Source organism: Hemibagrus wyckioides, unplaced genomic scaffold, assembly GCF_019097595.1.
Source record: "Hemibagrus wyckioides isolate EC202008001 unplaced genomic scaffold, SWU_Hwy_1.0 Contig3, whole genome shotgun sequence".
NCBI classification, from domain to species: Eukaryota; Metazoa; Chordata; class Actinopteri; order Siluriformes; family Bagridae; genus Hemibagrus; species Hemibagrus wyckioides.
In genome coordinates this window covers 496,022-517,116 of record NW_026690791.1, presented here as the reverse complement: position 1 = coordinate 517,116, position 21,095 = coordinate 496,022, and positions in this window count along the sequence as shown.

Sequence of the window (21,095 nt, the reverse complement as noted above, 5' to 3'; positions counted from 1 at the left end):
CATTAATGTTACATACAATAAGCATTTCATAAAAATGTCACATCAACCTTTTTAAGAATCACTTTATTAAACAACAATCAGTTTTTAAATTCATTCATCGTCTCAGATTATGTCTGGCATACACATATTTATTTTAGAAATAATTATTATTAATATTAACGTATAATAAATGCTACTAAAATAACGCTAAAGTGATCGTACTAAAATGTTTTAAAATAATGCACACATTTCAATTAGATTCAAGCATTTTGTTGTGGTATAAAATATGTTAATATCTGTAATAAATTTAAAGTTCATCATTGCTTGTAAATAGTTATAAATAGTTAATAAATTATTTTTTTTGTTCAATACTCCTGTGTCTCCAGTGTCTTTTTTTATAACACATCATAAGCATTTCTCATTTATTTCTCATATAATTACACTGTAGAAATTCTCCATCTGCTGGAACTTTGGTGTTCAGAAGTAATTCCACTGTTTTCCTCTCACAAGCAAATACTTTCTAGCCAACAGTCTAAACCTGTTAAATCTGTAGAACTAATGATCTGGTGTTGTTGTAATGCCAAATAAACTGATAACAAGTGAAGCTCAAGATGTGATTTTAATTGTACATGTTCAAGTTCATTCACAAAGGTGATTGCAGCATGTTGGTCAAGTGATCAGTTCATAGATGAGACTTAGGAACTAACGCACCATGAGGAAGAAACTTCAGAGTTCAAAGCAGCATCAGCTCTAAATATGGAGGAAAAGCTGTCAGAGAGATGTTGTGGTCAGATAGACACCAGGGTTTGGATAACAAGTTTGTATGCGTTATTTTTATTTTAGATTATACATTATTAAAAACAAACTGGTCCATCCTATCTATCTATCGATCGATCGATCGATCAATCGATCGATCGATCGTCAATGTGTGAATAATTTTTTTGCCCCAAAAAAAGGGAAAAGCATTATGAGTCAGAAATATATTTTGTTCACTACTTGTGAAATGGTGTGGATTAAAAGACAAATAATACAAAATGAAAAAGAATAAAATAAATCAACAAGAAAGAATTACAAACCAGCAAGTTCCAGTGATTGTTGTTAACAAGCACAAAAGACAGAACTGCATCATAGTTGTCAAAATGGAACTACAGTAGTGTCGTGGCTGGGTGGACACCTGGAATTTCTGAGCTGAGGAAGAAACCACATTATAACATGAACTGAAGTTTATTAACAGACTTGACATGAACACCATGTACCTCATAGTGCATACACAAGCACACCCTTCACATCACATGGCACCATGGCTCTACTTTCTTTTTGTACATACACGTCCTAGACTATATCAACACATTTGTCTTTAAAAACAGACAATAACAATTTACTACTTTTCCAACTCATCCCAAAACATTTTCTTTTTTACTTTTTTTGTATTATATTTAATACACTACACTCACTGTATCACTTTCACAAATAACACAACAGCCAACCAAAATAAATAAATAAATAAACCCTTAACAAAAAATCCACAGCATCTTTATCCAGATTCATTGGGGTTTTACAGATTTAACCTCTGGCATACTCTTCAGACACAGAAAGGCTTAATGTTAACAGACCTTTGAGATATTTCTGATACTACTGTTGAATTTTCACTTGCTCTTAACCCTGTTCCTGAAGTGTCACAGACGTTTTGTCTGACAGCTCTTCCACATCCTGCTCAGTATTCATTCATTTTGTTGCTTTTAACTGATCTACATGCTTTTTGTAGGACTTGCCCTTTCCCCAGACCGGGTAAGTAACTGGACCTAATGGCCTTCCACTTCTCTTCCCTTCCCCTGAACTGCTTCACATGTACCTTCTGCTGTGGATAAAATACTCTCACATGAACTGAACTTCTTATTTGTGTTTGCTGCTTTTCCTGCATTTGAGAAGAGAACTGTGGCTGTATCTGTGATAGCCTTCTTCTAATTTTCCTTTTCAGAAACAATTCAGATGGGACTGAAGTATTTCTGTAACAGAAAAAGAAATCTGTCAATGCAATGTGGAAGTGTGATGCCTAATTGTTTTTGCTTGTCCAATGACTGCTTAAAGGTTTACAAATTGAGGTCCATTTTTATTTTAATAAAAATTTTTTATTTTTATAAATAAATTTTTTAATTAATTAATTAGGTTTTAATTAATATGTACATTGTGGTGTAATTTATACACATTGATTTGTCCATTATGACTTTTATTATGTCCATTTTATGATGAAAAAGGAATATAAACTGATATCTACTGGTTTCCTGTCAGGGTTGTGGACTGTTTTCTGGTCACTAGAGGCCCCCACTGCCTTTTTGTTGGTGTCCGGTCTCTGTCATTATGTCTAATAGGTGTCTCCTGTGCTTTGTTTAGGTTTGTGTATTTAAGTCACAGGGACCTTCAAAGATGATGAAAATACCCAGATCTGTGCCTCAGCAGAATCTTGCCTCTTAGGTCTACAAACTATGATGTGTTTTTGTTATGACTGTTAATGAAGTTTTAGAAAAATCTCAAGTGTGATCAGTGGAAATCACATGTACCTAAGCTATAATTTTAGCACCACAGATAATTAACTTTCTTTAATTAAATTATCTACTGAAATGTGTTATTCCAAAACCTCATGAAAACCTGTTTATGAGTTCAATCCATTTTAGAGTATGACTGTAATGTTATAAAATGAGTGAAAAATCAAGGGGTCTGTTTACTTTCTGACTGCACTGTACCTTTATATTATAATGGTAAGCCAGTCATTGACAGCTGCAGAATGCTCAATAATCCTCCAACATCCAGTCACCATTTACAACTTGACACTCGAGGCCACAACACAGTGATGGGCATCAAATTCCACCGAGTCTGAACAATGCACCAGGCAGAAAAGTCACTGTTCATTCCATTTGCCATTTATGATACAGATATGAGTTTAACAGGAAGCTAAAGAAATGAGTTCATTCATTCATTCATGAAATACTGGCTACACTCTTTAATTAAAAGAATCACACAAGAATTTGTTTGCATTTTGCACCATGACACTGATAGTCCAATTGACACTGACATATTGACAACCATTGATATATTTTAATACTTTTCAGCTAAAAGTTCTGACATCTGATGTAAAAATGAGAAATTAGCAATTAGGATCATTAGTATCATATTTGTCTTCAAAGTAATTAACTGATCATTTTTTGAATATGACTAATATCCTGACTTTAGACATAATTCAGTGACTTGTATATCTGTAAATGTATTAGTGTACATGTCTGCTTTGTTCATTGCACTAAAACAACTATTTGATGAAAAAATGGATATGACTTTATACTTTTTTTTTTAATCATATTACTTTCATGCAAATGTCACAGTTCTCTGAACACCTATAGTGCTAAAGGCAGCTACACACTATTCATCCATTCATCAACTAATGTTTAGCTTGGTTTATCACCAGTCTTCTATCATGTCTTCTTTTACATTTAGTTCAATCTACAAGCAACAACACTCTATTCACCCTTAGAATTTAAGATACTGGGAACAGGAAAGTCACTCACACATGACATTTTGAACACATCATCTCACACCTCATATCAACCGTATAGTTTATAGGCTACCAGTTAAAAAAAATTAGTAAACATTTTACATTTAGTTTTATAAAAATGAAAATGGATCAGTTGGTTATAACCCTATTTGTCTCTTATATACAATTCTCCTGATGTGAAGGAAAACTCGCATGAACCAGTTAGTTAAATGCTTAGCTAGCCAGGCTGCAAATATAAACATGTAAAGTAATAAGACACAGACCACACAACATTTCGGTCACAACCTTACAAGGAGCACATTCTCAGCAGCTACTACTGAACTAATAGAGGTGTAGATGACATTTATAGGTACTGATATTCATACCTCTGGAGGAAACAAGGCACTGCTCATCATCTGGCCGGGTTGCAACCCCTAATAACACAGTGGGGATGTTTGTACATAGCAGGGACTGGGAGGAGGAATGGAGAGAAACGTCAAACAGTTACAAAACATATACTTATAAGTTACACTCATATATGAAAAACTATACTTTTTGTTATGGTGTTTTTTGGAGAATTTATTTAATTTCAGAATAAGGGTGTAACCTATCAAAATACAAGGAAACAGTTTTGAATACTTTCTGCAATATATCACCTAATGTCCCATTTTATATACATATTACAGATGCAGCTCCACAATACATGTTTTTTTCCCCATTCAAGATCGGATGCTTTCCAGATGGGGAGAGTAAGCATGAGACTTGTGCGGAGTTCTTTTCACATTTCTCCTTTCTCTCTTCTGTCTCCACAGTAACCTTTGCACTCATTCACTGTAACACTAATTTAGGGACACAAATAGCAGAGACCATGGATATGACTAAGCAAGCCTATTATGTCAAACCATAATAAAACAACTCACACTGAAGGAGCCTGTTTGAAGGTACATTACCCTCCATTAGAATTCAGCTTGCATTTAGAAGGTGTTATGGCTAGCTCAGCAGTGAAAGACCTGGGTGTAATATTAGACAGCAACTTGTCCTTTAAAAATCATATTTCCAGTATTAATAAAACAGCCTTCCACCTTAGAAATATTGCCAAGCTTAGGAACATTTTATCTGTATCTGATGCAGAAAAGCTAGTTCATGCATTCATGACCTCCAGACTGGACTACTGTAATGCATTACTAGGTGGTTGTCCTGCATCTTCAATAAACAAGCTACAGTTAGTCCAGAATGCAGCCGCCAGAGTTCTGACCAGATCAAGAAAATATGATCATATAACCCCAATTTTATTATCCCTGCACCTGTTAAGTCTAGAATTGATTATAAACTAGCAGTACTTACATACAAGGCTCTAAATGGTTTAGCTCCCACGTATCTAACCAGTCTTCTGACACACTACAATCCACCACGCTCTTCAAGATCACAAAACTCCGGACTTCTGGTAGTTCCCAGAATATTAAAGTCTACAAAAGGAGGTAGAGCCTTTTCGTATTTAGCTCCCAAATTTTGGAATAGTCTTCCTGACAGTGTTCGGGGCTCAGACACATTCTCCCAGTTTACAAGTAGATTAAAGACATATCTCTTTAGCCTGTCATACACAAAACACACCCAATAACCTTGTACTGCAGTACATCTGATCAAATGCACATTATCATCTAGTTCTGCTAATATTATGAATGCTAATTCCTTTCCACCTGTTCCTTTTTCTACCCGAGGCATCTGGAGATTGTGCCAGCTCCAGTAGACAGAGGCCAACCCTGCGAGGATCCTGAGGCATTCCACCCCACTCAAAGGACACATTCATGAAGATTATGAAGAAGGGAAGCATCTTTCCTTCTAGCTGGTCACCAGATTTCCCTGTAAGCCAGTCGTTTGTATGCAATGTTTTGACTTTGGCTCCCAGACAGTGTGGTGTAAATATATCATGGCCTTTTTTCTAGTCAAATAAGGATGTGGAGACACACTGGTGGATCAGAGAAATATAATATCTGCATTGTATTATTTATTTATTTGATCTGATTTGAAGTAGTATTATAACAAGTGATTAATTATATATAATATTTATATAATAATTAAATATATATATATAATAATTATATATATTAATAATTATTTTGAAATAATTAATTTATGAGTATTGTTAATTTCCATCAATCTAACCTAACACTAGCCTACAATCTCCACAGAAGGTTGATCTGAAAAAGAGACCTCAGTCTGGGAATTCCTCCACATCTAAGAGTACATCCCCTACCCTGACTCCATCGCCATCCCCAGCTCCTAAGCCTCTAATTGGTGAAACCCTGTCTTCTGCTTCTTCCCAACCATGTTCTAAAAGTAGTGGTGGCTCCAGCAGTGGCAGCATCACTGATGAAGGTCAGTGCAAATGAAGATGATCAGACTTTATGGTGTGTAGGAATGTACTCTCATTCACACTATTGCAGTTTACCAGTCTCTAACATACAAAAGCCAACATGGTTCTGGACCATGAACGTAGACACGGTATTCAGAAATGAACACATCTATCTACAAAATACATAGACCACCCTGAGCAAATTGTGTCAAGACATAGAGCAGGGTAAAGGTATAAACCATATCTAAGGTGTTGAATGTTCCAAGGAGCACAGTGGGTTCTATCATTGTGGAAAAATGTTTGGAATCAACAGGATATCCAGCCAAACTCAGTAACCAGGTTAGAATGGCTTTGATCAGAGAGAAAACAAAAGCCCACTGACAACTTTAACAGCTTTAGAAGTCCTCTGCAGAAAAGGGAGAACTTGCTGGAAGTACAGCCATCTCAGAAGTTCTCCATCAGTAAGAGCTTTATGTTGGAATAGCTAAATGAAAACTGCTGCTGAATATAAGCACTGCTCAATATTTGGGCCATACCACTGTTATTGTGAAGCATGGTGTTGGCAGGAGTACTTCTCAGTGGCAGGAGGGGAAAGACGGGTCAGAATTAAGGGAAGGATGAAAGCAGCCGAAATACAGAGAGGTTCTTAAAGAAAACTTGCTCCACAGTGGACACAGCCTCAGATTTTAAGACAAGGTTTAACCTTTCAGCACGACAACATGAGTATATCCAAGACAACCCTGGAGTGGCTTTGGAACAACTTTCTAAATGTCCTTAAATGGCCCAACCAAATCCCAGACCACATAGGACTTCAGTGAAGCAACATGAAGATGGCAGTTACACCTGTAGCCTGTAGAGTCTTGTCAAAGTAGACTTAGAGCTGTACTCAGTAAATTGTGCACAAATCATATGTGATTTTTTCATCTCTGTAAATTACCTGTATTGTTTTATTTACAGGTAGACATGGAGGCCTTCTTGACTCTGACTGATGGAGATCTGCAGGAGCTGGGGATTAAAACAGACGGGCCCAGACAACAGATTCTGGCAGCCATTTCTGAACTTAATGCTGGAAAGGTGTGTTTTTTAAAAACTGCTAGTCAGCTTTGTCTAATCTGGTCCCATGTTTATAGACGGTTTTGTTATAATATCATATGAATTTCAGGGAAGAGAAAGACAGATACTGCAGGAAACTATCCACAATTTCCAGTCATCTTTTGGGAGTAGCGCAGCATCCTGCAGGTTATTCACATTTTGAGTATTAAACATAAGATATAATAGATATAAGATATAAATTAAACATTATATAGATTGTAAATTTTCACATTTTTTGCAGAATCTTTGTGTACTTATTGCCATTTCACTGTATCTGGAAGCTCTAATATACTTTATATTTATTTTCTTATACTCCAGTTTGGGCAAGACATCAGCTGCATTCCCGTAACAAAAGGTAACACTTTTGGCCAGATGAGGGACTGGAGAATGGTGCCAACTCACTTCAAGACTGATCGTACCCAAAGCAAATGAGAAGTCACAAAGGACCTCACACGTTATTCTGCATAAGGGACCGCATCTTAGAATAACGCATACAAGCATTGACATAGGGTCGCATATTGGATGTGTCTATTTTGCCATCCAATTTGTGGTGTTTAATGTATTGCTAAGTTTGGGCATGATGACAAATAACTGTCTCAGATGATATGATGTACACCGATCAGCCATAACATTAAAACCACTTGCCTAATACTGTGTAAGGCCCTATCGATACAAAAACAGCTCAGACCTTTCAAAGCTTGGAGTCTACAAGAGCTTTGAAGTATGCTGTGGAATCTGGCACCAGCAGTATCTACAAGCACAGGTAATAAATAAAATAAGAAGGAATATAACAAAAAATACTAAAATACCCCAATTTAAGGGTACAAAAATATAACAAAAAATATACAAAAATATAAAGTATAAAATATACAAAAAAAAATAAAAAGTGAAGCGCAAACTTACATTTCACTGAAACGCAAAATAAAAGCAGCGTCGCAAATACATTTAAGTCATTTATATTTTGCAACTCTTTATTTTTTGTTTTAAAAACTTATTTTTTTCTCGCAAATTTCATTTTTGCGTTTGCAAAACTTTATTTTCTTTTGCAACACATGAATTCTTTTGCGAATATATGTGGCATTGAATTGACTCCATAGGGGTTCCATTTCCAGTCTCACACGAGAACTCTGACATTTTGATTGAATCAGATTGAATGCTACACTAGATAGTTGTGCAGTGTGAAAGCAACAGTGATCCGATGACTGTGAAAATCGTGCAGTGTGAACCCGGCATAACACCAACAATAAATCACCTCTACTCACAAGGAATATCTGTCAGTCTGCAGCCTGTATTAGCTTAGTTGTCTGTGCCTTAGACCTCCATTGTTGTCCAAAAATCAATATAAACATAACAGCCACACGGGTAATGTGTTTCCTAATCCCAAAATGTTTAGTGGAGCAATTTTTAAAAAAAACATTGCCCTAAATACTCAGAATCACCATAACTGAAGTAAGCAAGTGCAAAAGAGCGCTATAGAAAGTTATAGCAATTATGAGCATTTTTCAATAAATAAATGTCATTCAGTGGAGCAGTGTGTCTGTCTGATGTGCTTTTAATCATTTTTTAACAACAATCGAGACAATCCATTCTTCATTTTAGTCTATGTGTAAGGATTGCTGAAAATACGATTAGTCCCGACTGACCTTTCTGACCTGCTTTCCTTTCTCGAATTTGCCAGAAACATGGACGTTAGAAGTGGTTCAAGATGTGTTTATGTGTAATGTTGGTATTTGCAATATTTTGCTGTGCGATGAGAAGTAAGGTCCAACTGCCAGCATGAGGAAGTGGACCAAAAATATCCTCCAAGAAATGTGATCTCAAGGTGATCTTGCATGTCTAAAAGCTATACAGATGCCATTGATGGTAGACGATTATAATGAGCTAGCTCTTGGCAGTTGTTGGTTTTATCCTGCACTTTCTCAGGTTGTGCTCTATTTTGGTTTATAATGTTGGTTTTAGCTATAAATTAAGGTCCAGGTGCAGAGACAGGGGGTTCTCAATCCTGGTCCTCAAAGACCACTGCCCTTCTTGATTTCCAACTATCATTGCCCTACCTGCTGCTGACTACCAGGATCAGGTGTGTATATTTCAATTAAAAATCCACTTCAAGTCAAAGTCAAAGTCAAAGAAGGTTTATTGTCACTTCAACCATATATAGCAGATGCAGTACACAGTGAAGTGAAACAACGTTCCTCCTAGACCAGAGGTGCTACACATAACACAGACAAAGTACAGTGACGCAGACAAACATAGTACTAAACATAGAGATAAAAAATTAAACTATAATTTAAAAATTAAAATTAAACTAAAAAAATTAAACTATACTTAAACTATACTTAAGGTGCAATCTTTAAGACATACAACAGAAGTGCACAGGAAGACCAGACAAGACAAGACAAACAACATATAGGCTGACTTTGTGCAAAGACCAAGACAATTTTAGACAATGAAAGAACAGTGTATACAGTGATGCAGTTATTGCAGTCATTAATTAATGACTGTTGACAATTAATCATTGTCCAGTTCAGCTGAGTTCTCTGTTGAGATACCTGATTGCCTGAGGGAAGAAACTGTTCAACAGTCTGGTTGTGCGGGTCCGAATGCTTCGTTACCTCTTTCCAGATGGCAGAAGGGTGAAGAGTGTGTGTGAGGGGTGTGTGGGATCATTCACAATGCTGTTAGCTTTGCAGATGCAGCGTGTGGAGTAAATGTCTGGGATAGAGGGGAAAGAGACTCCGATGATCTTCTCAGCTGTCCCCACTATCCGCTGAAGGGTCTTGAGGTCCGAGATGGTGCAGTTCCCAAACCAGGCAGTGATGCAGCTGCTCAGGACGCTCTCAATGGTCCCTCTGTAGAAGGGACTCGCAAAGTTTAGTAGAGAAAACACAAAACAATGACTAAGGAAATGCTTAAATTAAGTAGACTTTACTAGCAAAAAGTATTTCTTGCATAGAGAAAAGTAATAAATACAAAGACTAATCTTAAACTACATAATAATCTGATGCAAAAAGTTACCTTCATTTTTTAAATTAGATCAGGCTGGATATTTTTATCAGCGTACAAACAAACAGTACCATCTACATTTACAAGATTTATCAGACTCTCTTATCCAGAGCAACTCACATTTCCACAGCTGAGCAGTTAAGGGGTAAAGGGCTTTGCACAAGGGTCCAGCAGCAGCAGCTTGGATTAAATTGTTTAAATTGCAGTTTTATTTAAATAGCACACAAAGGTAATATTTCTAATCATGTCATTTCATATTTATGGCAAAAAAATAAAAACAGCAAGCCCACTCAAATCCAGTTTAAAACAAATGAGACAAGTCTTTTAAGAGCAAATGATGACATATAAAATAAGCTGTGTGAGCTGTGTCTGTGCTTATGGTATCTGTCTGTCCATCTCAGTCTGTCCATAATCTGAGGTGTTACAAACAGCAGAACTGATTACTGGAAGAGTTTAAGAGTGAACAGATATGTAGAGATTGATATGATTTTTTTCCAGAGGATGAAAGCTGATTTATAAGGTCATTCAGGTTCATGTACCATTGCATCTTGTTTTAATGCTGTTTAACTCTTTATATCTGGCACTAAATACACCAACAAAACCATCCTGTGCCATTTCTGTGCATGTGATTTATTTTTGTAAAGTGGTCAGTCTGGTATATCTCATGCCATAATCCAGAATGTTCCCCTTTACAACCCACGGTGACAAAGGTGTCACAAGCACTTTAAATGTCCTGGGAAGTTCCTTTTATAGTTTTAACCTTGATTTTAACTCATGAAGTCCTAAAGTGACACCTACTGAACATCCTGGTGGGTCATGTGATAGGTCATGTGATTTTGTGTTCCCACAACAACATTTGTTGACCTCCAAGATGCATGCGTCACAAGGTACAAGTACCACATGAGGTCACGGAGGTGGGACCTCTACCTGTTCTGGCAAACCATAATGCTTGCCTATGTCAATGCATGGCTGATCTCCCGCCGTGACTGTAAACTACTTGGTGTCCACAAGCCACTGAAACAAAGGAGCTTCCAGGCTGAGGTTGCAACTAGCCAATAAGGCTAGTGCCTGCATTCCCAGCAGGCTACTGACTCCTGCATTCCCAAAGGGGCCACCTATCACTCAACACCACAACTCCACCACCACCTCCCAAGAAAGTTCATGTGGACCAGGTTGCACACTGGCCTGTGAAGTGTGGTCGTTGCAAATTCTGCAAAATCAATGCAACCACCACCCTCTGTGAGAAATGTGATGTGCGTCTTAGTTTCACTGAGGAAAGAAATTGCTTCAAATGTTTCCATTTGGCCTAGGTTATTGCCACATAAACAAATTTCATGGGGTTTCATGAGAAATGGGTCCGGCTGCTTAACGCCCATTGTGACATATATGTAACATTACAGATCCCTGACAGTAGGGGGTGGTATTTTGAAGAAAAAAAAAAAAAAAAGTTGAGAAATGTGTTATTTGGCATCTATTTAGTCTGTGTTATGTCCCCCATCATTTTCCCTGAAGGAGAAAGGGGTCTGGGTTCTTATGGGTTAAGGCACAGTGAACTCTATAATGTGTGCTTTAATTGCCTCTGTATTCCACAGTTTTACATTTCTACACAAACAAAAAGTTTAAGTCCACATTCTCAGATGCAAAATGTAAAATACTGCAAAATGTAAAATAATAGTTACCCACAAAAACAGGATCAAAATGTGGAGGTGAAAAGAAACTGCGCAAGATCTAAGCATGCTATCATATCTGTAAAACATGAGCCTGATGATGGAACTGCTGATTGCAGAAGCAAAATGAATTCTGAGGAGTATAGAAACATCAACTAAAGTTCAGGAAAAATGCCTCCAAACTAAAAACTTCAAAACTAAAAACTGGGAAATTCTTGTGAGAAAAAGTCAGTCACTTGATCTGAAACCTTAAGAAAAAAAGGGGGACTAGCAATAAATGCATGATATGGAGAAAATTGTGGACATGGCTGTAAATCATGAGCATCCCCTTCTAAATAATAAAACTGCTTGAAGCCCAAACTGGAGAAAGAAACAGAGTTAGTTTTATTTTATTTTTTATTTACTGTACTTTAATGTACTTTTGTTAAGAAACTAGAAAGTACTAAAAACACACAAATTAAATCACTCTAGTGTTTCACTAACAGTGTTTTGGAATGACTGAAAGACAATAAGCATTCCTTTCCATTTTAAACATCTAACCAACCTTCATTTTCATGAACAGGATTTTTATTTATTTATTTATTTTGGAAAACACCTTAAAGACTACTGATATTATAAACTATTTCTTCTTAAAGAGTAACCTTGAGAGTTCAGAGTAACTGCATTATAAATGATGTGCTACAGTGGTGTGATTTGGTGTAAACTGTAAATCCACATTTTTAGTCCTCTACAATTTAGATTTTCAGATTTTTATCTCAAGATTTCAGACTTTTTATACACAACTGTGCTCTGGATGCTTAAATGTAAATGTGCAATTCCCCAAATGTTACAGATTTTTCTACATTTTGGAAACAAACTTTAAAAGACTATAAATATCTGAATTTTGTTGGATGTTATTTGTCATTTTTCACATTTTAGTAAACTAAAGTTTCTGAAGTTCTTTAAAAAGGATTTGTATATGAGTGAAAAGTTCATTTAGTGTTGTGTTGCTTTTTAAAGGAAAATTATATAGACATACTGATGACTAAAAATAATCAGAATGAGACGGTAATAGGAGCAAATGAAAACATTTATTAAAGTAAACTATATAAACACTATACAACTATAAGTTTATTTACAACAATATTATTTGCAGCTACTATTTATACTAATTACTATTAGCAGTTATCTATATAGACAAGGATAGAGGGATAGATTGATAAGGGACGCTCTATGAGGGATGAGGGATATTAAAACTACTCCTTGGGTGCTGGGTTCACTGTACAGACCTGTAGGGAAGAAAAGAGTATACTTTAATATTAAGTTCATCAAAAACAAGAATTAAATTAATTTCTACTTACGTGTGGAGAGCTTGAGCAATGTATAGAAAAGAAGTGACGGAAAAGAAATGGAACAGAAGGAAGAAAAGAGGAATTTGGTAGAAGGAAGGACATTGCTCAGAGCTTCCACAAAATGTCCATCATCTTCTGGACACGCTGTCTGAGGAAAGGTCTCAGTTTGCTGGCTAAGGCTGCTGGGTCTTGGTAGAACTCCGGGGGCTGAGTAAACAGCACTTCAGCGAGATCTGTAAGCTGATCCTATAGACAAATTACATCATCACTGTCACAATCCAACATAGTGTCACTGAGTTTAGGATACAATACTGAGAATTTGTGGATCACAGCATCAGAAGATATTAGACACTTACAATAAGCACTTTAAAGTAGGTCCTTGCTGCAGGCTTCCACACGTCTACCTCCCACATGCTGATGAGCGCAAACAGGCGCTCCAAGAATCCTCCCTTAAGCTTTAGGAAAGAAAGACGACAAGCTCCATTAATATCATGTCATATCATGGTTAACAACATGGAAAAATAAAATGAGATAAAATAAACCATGTTCTGAAACTACATTCAAGCATGGCTTTTAAATCTCCTGATAAGACTCTTACTGTCTCAGGTATTGAGCTGTTTGTAAAATAGCCGAATAGAAGCAGCTCGAAAAAGATGTCCACGAAGTTGTAGTGGTAGACCTGCACAGAAGAGAAAAGTTACAAGAAGAAATTAGCTTTACATAATGGAGTCCTGTTTTCTATCACATCAAAATCTTTTAGATTTAAACATTTGTCCTGTTACACAAGCATTTATAAGCTTACATAGGACCCGGAGAGCTCTGCTGCAATCCAGTCCTGATAAGAAGGAGTCTTCAGGAAACGAATCAGAGCCTCGTAGTCCAGCTGTAAACGACCTGCATCCTGTTAAAACAAACAAACAAAATAATCACTTTGGCTTCAGTTTTTTTAACGTGGAAACTCATTTTAAACCCTAAAATGAAGCAGTATGTAAGCCTCAGCATGTCCAGTACTTTACTAAAGATACACAGATGATGTATGACATGGGCCAAATGTCCAACTACTGCATATCCCAGAGCCCTCTTCATTATGTACATTTTATTTTAATATTTATCCTAAGAATGTCCTTTTTTTAGCAGGCTGTGATTGTTATAAAATTAGCTTTTGATGCTTGTTATTTTAATTATTATTCCTTAATTACTCATATTACTCATGAATCTGAATATAAGACAGCACATAATATAAGCTAAAGCAGAGTGAACTTCCCCTGAGCAAAAACAGCAGCTAAACAAAGGTTTTACTCACAGCGAACGCCTCACGGAGAGCATGCAGCTTCAGGCCGATATCAGTTACCCCTCTCTCTGTAAGATGGTCCCTAAGAAACAAAAGATTTACATGCTTAGTGTATTAAACATACATTACTCCTTTATACCATTAAACTGTGAAGAGAAGCGTACCAAGTAAAGGGCACCTCCATCTCCTCTTGGCTAAGGCTCTCCTCACTCTCCTGCAAGACACATTAGCAATAAATCATTAAAACTCACACAGTAAATGTTACAGCCTCCCATTCAGGGGAATAGCAGCATCTGTAGATACACATCAGGTCTGAAACACAGAATTACCTCAGAGTCGTACTGTTCCTCTGAATCACTGTGGGGAGAGTCAACCTGCTCCTGCTCCCAGGTGGAGGTGTTCACCTGACCATCTTTAGCCACATGCAGGAACGTGCAGGACACCTTTTTAAAGGTTTGCTGTTAAATTAAAAAAATATATAAAAACACTGCAGACCCATATGTGTACAAAATTCCAAGAGTTACTATCTACAATAAAGACTTCATGACATTGCAATAGATTTACCACATAATCCTCAAGTGGCTCCATGATGGTTTCCACCCGGTTACAGGAAAGGAGCTCTGTAACCTTCCCATATTCAGCCTTAAGAGAACAATTTGAAGTGAACACAATTAGTCACTGCAACTAACAAAAGTTTTGTGACGCCACAACAGATAATCCCTCACCTGTATGACAGTGAAATGGTCCTCGATGGTGGTCTGATAAGGAAATCCCTGCAAATGACAATTAGCTGAAACTCAAGATCTACTTCTCAAAAGTGTTCATCTAATAATCATTAATATCAATTCTCTTCATCAGAGTAACAAAGATGGTGATTACCAGCTGGTCGAAGTAGCGCGTCTTGGTGGTTTTAAACCAGCAAATCCACTCTCAGGACCCCTTATCATCCCGAGGAAGTATCCCTTAACGTCCACTGCCTAGAAATAGAGAAACTAAACATTAGAACTTGTAAAGAAGGATGTGTGTGTGTTTGTATCTCAGCTGCAGCACTGTACAATACCCCAGACTGGGAGTTGGAGGAGTCTGCAGTGTTGTACTCAACATTACAGCAGGTGCTGTTCAGCTCACCAGCACTGAGGGGCTGTGAAAAGTAGAAGATGAGGATCATCAGTGTTTTTTATCATAGCAGTTTCACACTAACACTTTCAAACATTCTGTCACTTGGAAAATCCAGAGATCAGATTTAGTAAATAAATGACAGGCTTGGTTACCAGAACAACAGCTGAAGATGTGGAGTGAGTTTCTGTGGGTAGCTGCGGCAGGAGTGGCTCAACAACCTTAAGAAACACACACACACACACACACACACAGACAAAAGCAGCCTACACGTTTCAAATGTAGTTAAAATATTTTACTGACACATACCTGGAGGACTGAGGGAGTATCTGACGATTCTCCCAGCAAATCCACAGCTTCTGCAATAAATTAGTGTCATGTAAGTTTAATTACAACTAATATTTTCTGTTAAATGTAAAACATTAAAATGGCCAAATTTATAAGGTAGTAGAGAGAGAGACCTTGTAAATTTTTCTCTCCTTTCTTTCTAATGCTTAAAAGTTAATAAACCTGTGAGTTAGTTAGCTAGTTAATTTGTGAAGAAACAGACTAATTGTAGCATTAGTAGCTTGTGTAAATTCACTGTACATGTGACTGATTAAACTCTCTAAATCCTCAAGTCCAGGCGTCCTGATGAACTCCACCTCCCCATCAGGATCCACACGCTGCCGTCTACTCAGAGGGGCTTCTTGATTGCCATCCTCTTCGTCCCACCTCCTCCTTATGCCCTGGCGTGGGACAGGAGTTATCATTGTGGCAGGAGCATAGTACATACCAGCCACAATGTTGTGGATGTCGATATTGAAATAAGGCTGGGGCAAAGGAACTGTTGAAGGCTGTGGACTCCCTGAAGGTGGTGGCCTCCTCAAAGGGGATGGGGTTTTATTTTAATAGCACTGTGTATGTTTTATACAGCAGGAAAGCCTCACTATCAAAACAAGAAGTATTTACACAAGTTATATTACTGTAATCTTCCTATAACACTGCATTAAAAACTATTTTATTTACATTTGCAGTATTTACATTTTAGCTGCATTTATAGGTGTTATACAGGGCTCTTCCAGTATCACGGCTTCACTGTTAGTCACACTGTGCACTTATTTCAATGCTTAAAAATATCTTCCCCCAAAAAATGCAGATTAAAATACATTTCTATTACAGTCTATTACTTTAGCACTTTCTTACTCCAGTGGTTCACATCCCCTTTGAGTCCAATTGTGTCTCCTCTCAAAAATTCACCCTTTATCGTAAATTACACTACTCCTAACTATTTTATTCACGACAGCTAGAAACAAAACCTTGCTGAACAGAATTGAAACAAACAGCTTGATATTTTTGCCTAAGCTGCACTCTACATTGCCACACTAGCTCCATTTATTTGTACCGATTGGTTTTGTTCAGCTAGCTGCCTTTCCTCACAGCCCCTTTCTCTCTCCGCTTTAACAACTCGACAAACACGGACAATGAAAAATCCTTAAAATAATAAGTTACTTCATGTTATTGTAAGTATTTTAACTTATTCTATTCACTCCATCAAAAAAAAACTATAAACACTGAAAAACAATTACTTAGCTACATGCTAACTAGCCGTCTAGCTAATCTTTGCTAATACTCCTCGGCTTGACTTAGTAAACTTTAACAAACGTTAAGTAAACATTGGGACTTTTATGAAAAGCTGATGTTAACATATCTGAAAACATCAACACTGTTTTCTTCTTCCCTGCTCGTTTCACTGGAGTCTGCCATTTTGTCCGCTAGCTTTAGCATACTGATCGTGTACGTAAAGCGATTAGCCGAATAAAGATTAGCTGAACAGAATTTCTCAAAACCATCTAATCATATAAAACGATATTCCTGATTGCGGTTTTTTGTAATAACGCGGTGTTTAAAAGATTTTATACTTAAGTGAAAAAGAGGAAACTCAGTAACTCACCGTTCCAGGGGTCGTACAGTCCGCTCCATCCGGGCTCGGGATCCACATCCGGGTGCTGAGGCTCGGCTCCTCCCCCGAAGTTCATCATCGCTGCGCTGTAGAGTCGGTGTAGGAGTCAAATCCAGTAGTGGAGTACAGAGAAATCCGAAACAGGGGTGTAGCAAAAATGCCAAAAGATAATCCAACTCTTGCGACCTTCAGAACCAGTATAAACCAACACTAACTAGTATAAAACAGCACTAACTAGTATAAACCAATATAATCGAGCACTAACTAGTATAAACAAGCACTAACTAGTATAAACCAATATAAACCAGCACTAACTAGTATAAACCAATATAAACCAGCACTAACTAGTATAAACCAGCACTAACTAGTATAAAACAGCACTAACTAGTATAAACCAATATAAACCAGCACTAACTAGTATAAACCAGCACTAACTAGTATAAACCAGTATAAACCAACACTAACTAGTATAAACCAGCACTAACTAGTATAAACCAGCACTAACTAGTAACAAGAGTCAATAATGAATAAATAATAATAATAATCATAATAATAAGCTGAAATGTCCGGGAAGCCCAGGGAGTGAAGCATAGCTGAAGTTTAAGGCAGCATGTAGCTGTACAGTTAGAATTCAAGCTGTAGGACCAGTTTAAAGACGATACGACCTTAAAAAAAAAAAAAAAAACTCCTGTTTACGGCATCTACCGAAAACCTCCGAGAAAAACCGAACTGTACGGAAACCAGGAAGTGAAGTCCGTAAAAAATGCATTTACAAATTATATATTTTACATTTTATAATTTGCTCCTGCTGAACACACTCAGTGTCCTCAAGGTAGGATGATCTTTATCCTTTAATGCCACACTGTTTCTACAATAAATCATGTTAAAGTGACAGTGTTACAGTCTAATGTTATGTAGCACACAAGACACCTCATCTTGCCGTGAATTAGCCTAATGCTAGTTACCTGGCTACTGGTTTAAACTACACAATAAAATCATTAAGCTCGGTTTAAGAATTTATTTTATTTCCACAATGAAATATTTACCCCATTAGAAGTCCATTCTTAACAACCCCTTCTCCTGGTTTTAATAAAATAAATCGTGCTTAGCTTTGTGATTCAGCAGCTAGCGCGCTAACGGACTTTAGCCGATTTTTAGCGATTTCAATGACAGTGTAATATTTGGACTAATCATATCTACCGAGAGAACTTGTATATTTGTTGTAATTATTTAACACTTTATTGGTTATATTAATGTGAATATGATATTTCTCCTAATAATAGTTCACCTGTTAGTGAACATGCTGCTGCTTTAAATTACACACTAAAATCCTGAACCGAGTTGATGAGCTCGGGTAACGAGAATTTAGTTTATTTCCATAATATAATATTTACCCATTTAAAAGGTGACTTTTCACACCCCTGAGTACTGGTTTTACACTAAATCATGACTAGACTAGTGATTTAGTCAGGTCTAAAGGACTTAGTTACAGATGTATGTTATCTACCTAGAGAACTTCGCTAATCATTTCATTTACACAGTTAGCATCATGCTAGTTATCGTGCTAGCGAACTCGGCTACTGGTTTAAATGACACAATAAAATCCTTAAGCTTGGTCAAGAATTTATTTTATTTCCACAATGAAATATTTACCCTGTTAGTAGGTCACTTTTAACAACCCTGACTACTGGTTTTACACTAAATCATGATTAGCCTTGTAATCCGCTAGCTAGCGCGCTAGCGGACTTTAGCCGATTTTTACCGATTTAAATTACACTGTAATAGTTGGACTAATTATATCTACATGTCTATTTGTTGTAATTTGTACACATTTTATCGGTAAATATAATATAAATATAATGTTTAGCTTAATGTTAGTTAAGCTGCTAGTGAACTTGGCTGTTGTTTTACATTACACACTAAAATCCTGAACGAGTTGATGAGCTTGACCAACGAGAATTTCATTTATTTCCACAATATAATACTCATCCCCATTAAAAAGTGACTTTTAACAACCCTGACTACTGGTTTTATACTAAATCATACTTAGACTACTGATTAATCAGCTCTCGCGCTTAAGGGCATGGTTACAGATGTACACCGATCAGCCATAACATTATGACCACCGACAGGTGAAGTGAATAAGACTGATGATCTCCTCATCATGGCACCTGTTAGTGTGTGGGATATATTAGACAGCAGGTGAACATTTTGTCCTCATAGTTGATGTGTTAAAAGCAGGAAAAATGGGAAAGTGTAAGGATTTGAGCGAGTTTGACAAATGGTGATGGCTGCACGACTGGATCAGAGCATCTCCAAAACTGCAGCTCTTGTGGGATGTTCCCGGTCTGCAGTGGTCAGTATCTATCAAACGTGGTCCAAAGCAGGAACGGTGGTGAACCGGTGACAGGGTCATGGGCGGCCAAGGCTCACTGATGCACGTGGAGAGTGAAGGCTGGCCCATGTGGTCCGATCCACAAGACGAGCTACTGTTGCCCAAATTGCTGAAGAAGTTAATGCTGGTTCTGATAGAAAGGTGTCCGAATACACAGTAAATCACGGTTTGTTACTTATGGGACTGCATAGTCAGGGCGCCCATGTTGACCCCTGTGCACTACTGAAAGCACCAACAATGGGCATGTGAGCATCAGAACTGGACCACGAAGCAATGGAAGAAGGTGACCTGGTCTGATAAATCAAGTTTTCTTTAACATGGCGTGGATGGACGGGTGTGTGTGCACATGGCACCAGGATGCACTATGGGAAGAGGGCAAGCTGGCGGAGGCAGTGTCATGCTTTGGGCAATGTTCTGCTGAGAAACCTTTTGGTCCTGCCATCCATATGGATGTTTCTTTGACATGAACCACCTACCTAAGCATTGTTGCAGGCCATCTACACCCTTTGATGGTAACGGTATTTCCTGATGTCTGTGGGCTCTTTCAGCAGGATGATGCACCGTGCCCCAAAGCAAAAATGGATCAGGAATGGTTTGATGACCACAACAATGAGAATGAGGTGTTGATTTGGCTTCCAAATTCCCCAGATCTCAATCCAATCGAGCATCTGTGGGATGTGCTGGACAAACAAGTCCAATCCATGGAGGCCCCACCTCGCAACTTACAGGACTTAAAGGATCTGCTGCTAACATCTTGGTGCCAGATACCACAGCACACCTTCAGGGATCTAGTGGAGTCCATGCCTCGCCAGGTCAGGGCTGTTTTGTCAGCAAAAAGGGGACCAACAGCATATTAGGCAGGTGGTCATAATGTTATGGCTGAGCGGTGTATGGTATCTACCTAGAGAACTTCACTAATCGTTTCATTTCCACAATATCATAGTGAGTATAAAGGTTTTAATAATTATACAGTATAATATTTTTTATAGATTTGGTTGGTGGACAGGGGCAGGAGGTTTTAGAGAGTTTAATCAGGTCACATGTACAGTGAATTTACACAATCTGACTGCTACAATTTTTCTGTTTCTTCACAAGTTAACTAATTATCAAACTCACTGCTTTATTAACTTTTATGCATTAATAGGAAAGTTTGATATTGTGTAATTGAAGAGTCATAATTCTGAGTCACAGAAACATAATCTATTGCAGAGCCTGTGGATGTGCTGGAGGAATCAGCAGATACTCCCTCTGTCCTCCAGGTATGTGTCAGTTAAATAGTAATATTTTATCTTCATTTAAAACCTACAGGCCACTTTTTTCTAAGTGTGTGTGTGTGTTTGTGTGTGTGTGTTTTTGTGTGTGTTAAGGTCATTGAGCCAATCCTGCAGCTGCTGCCCACCGAA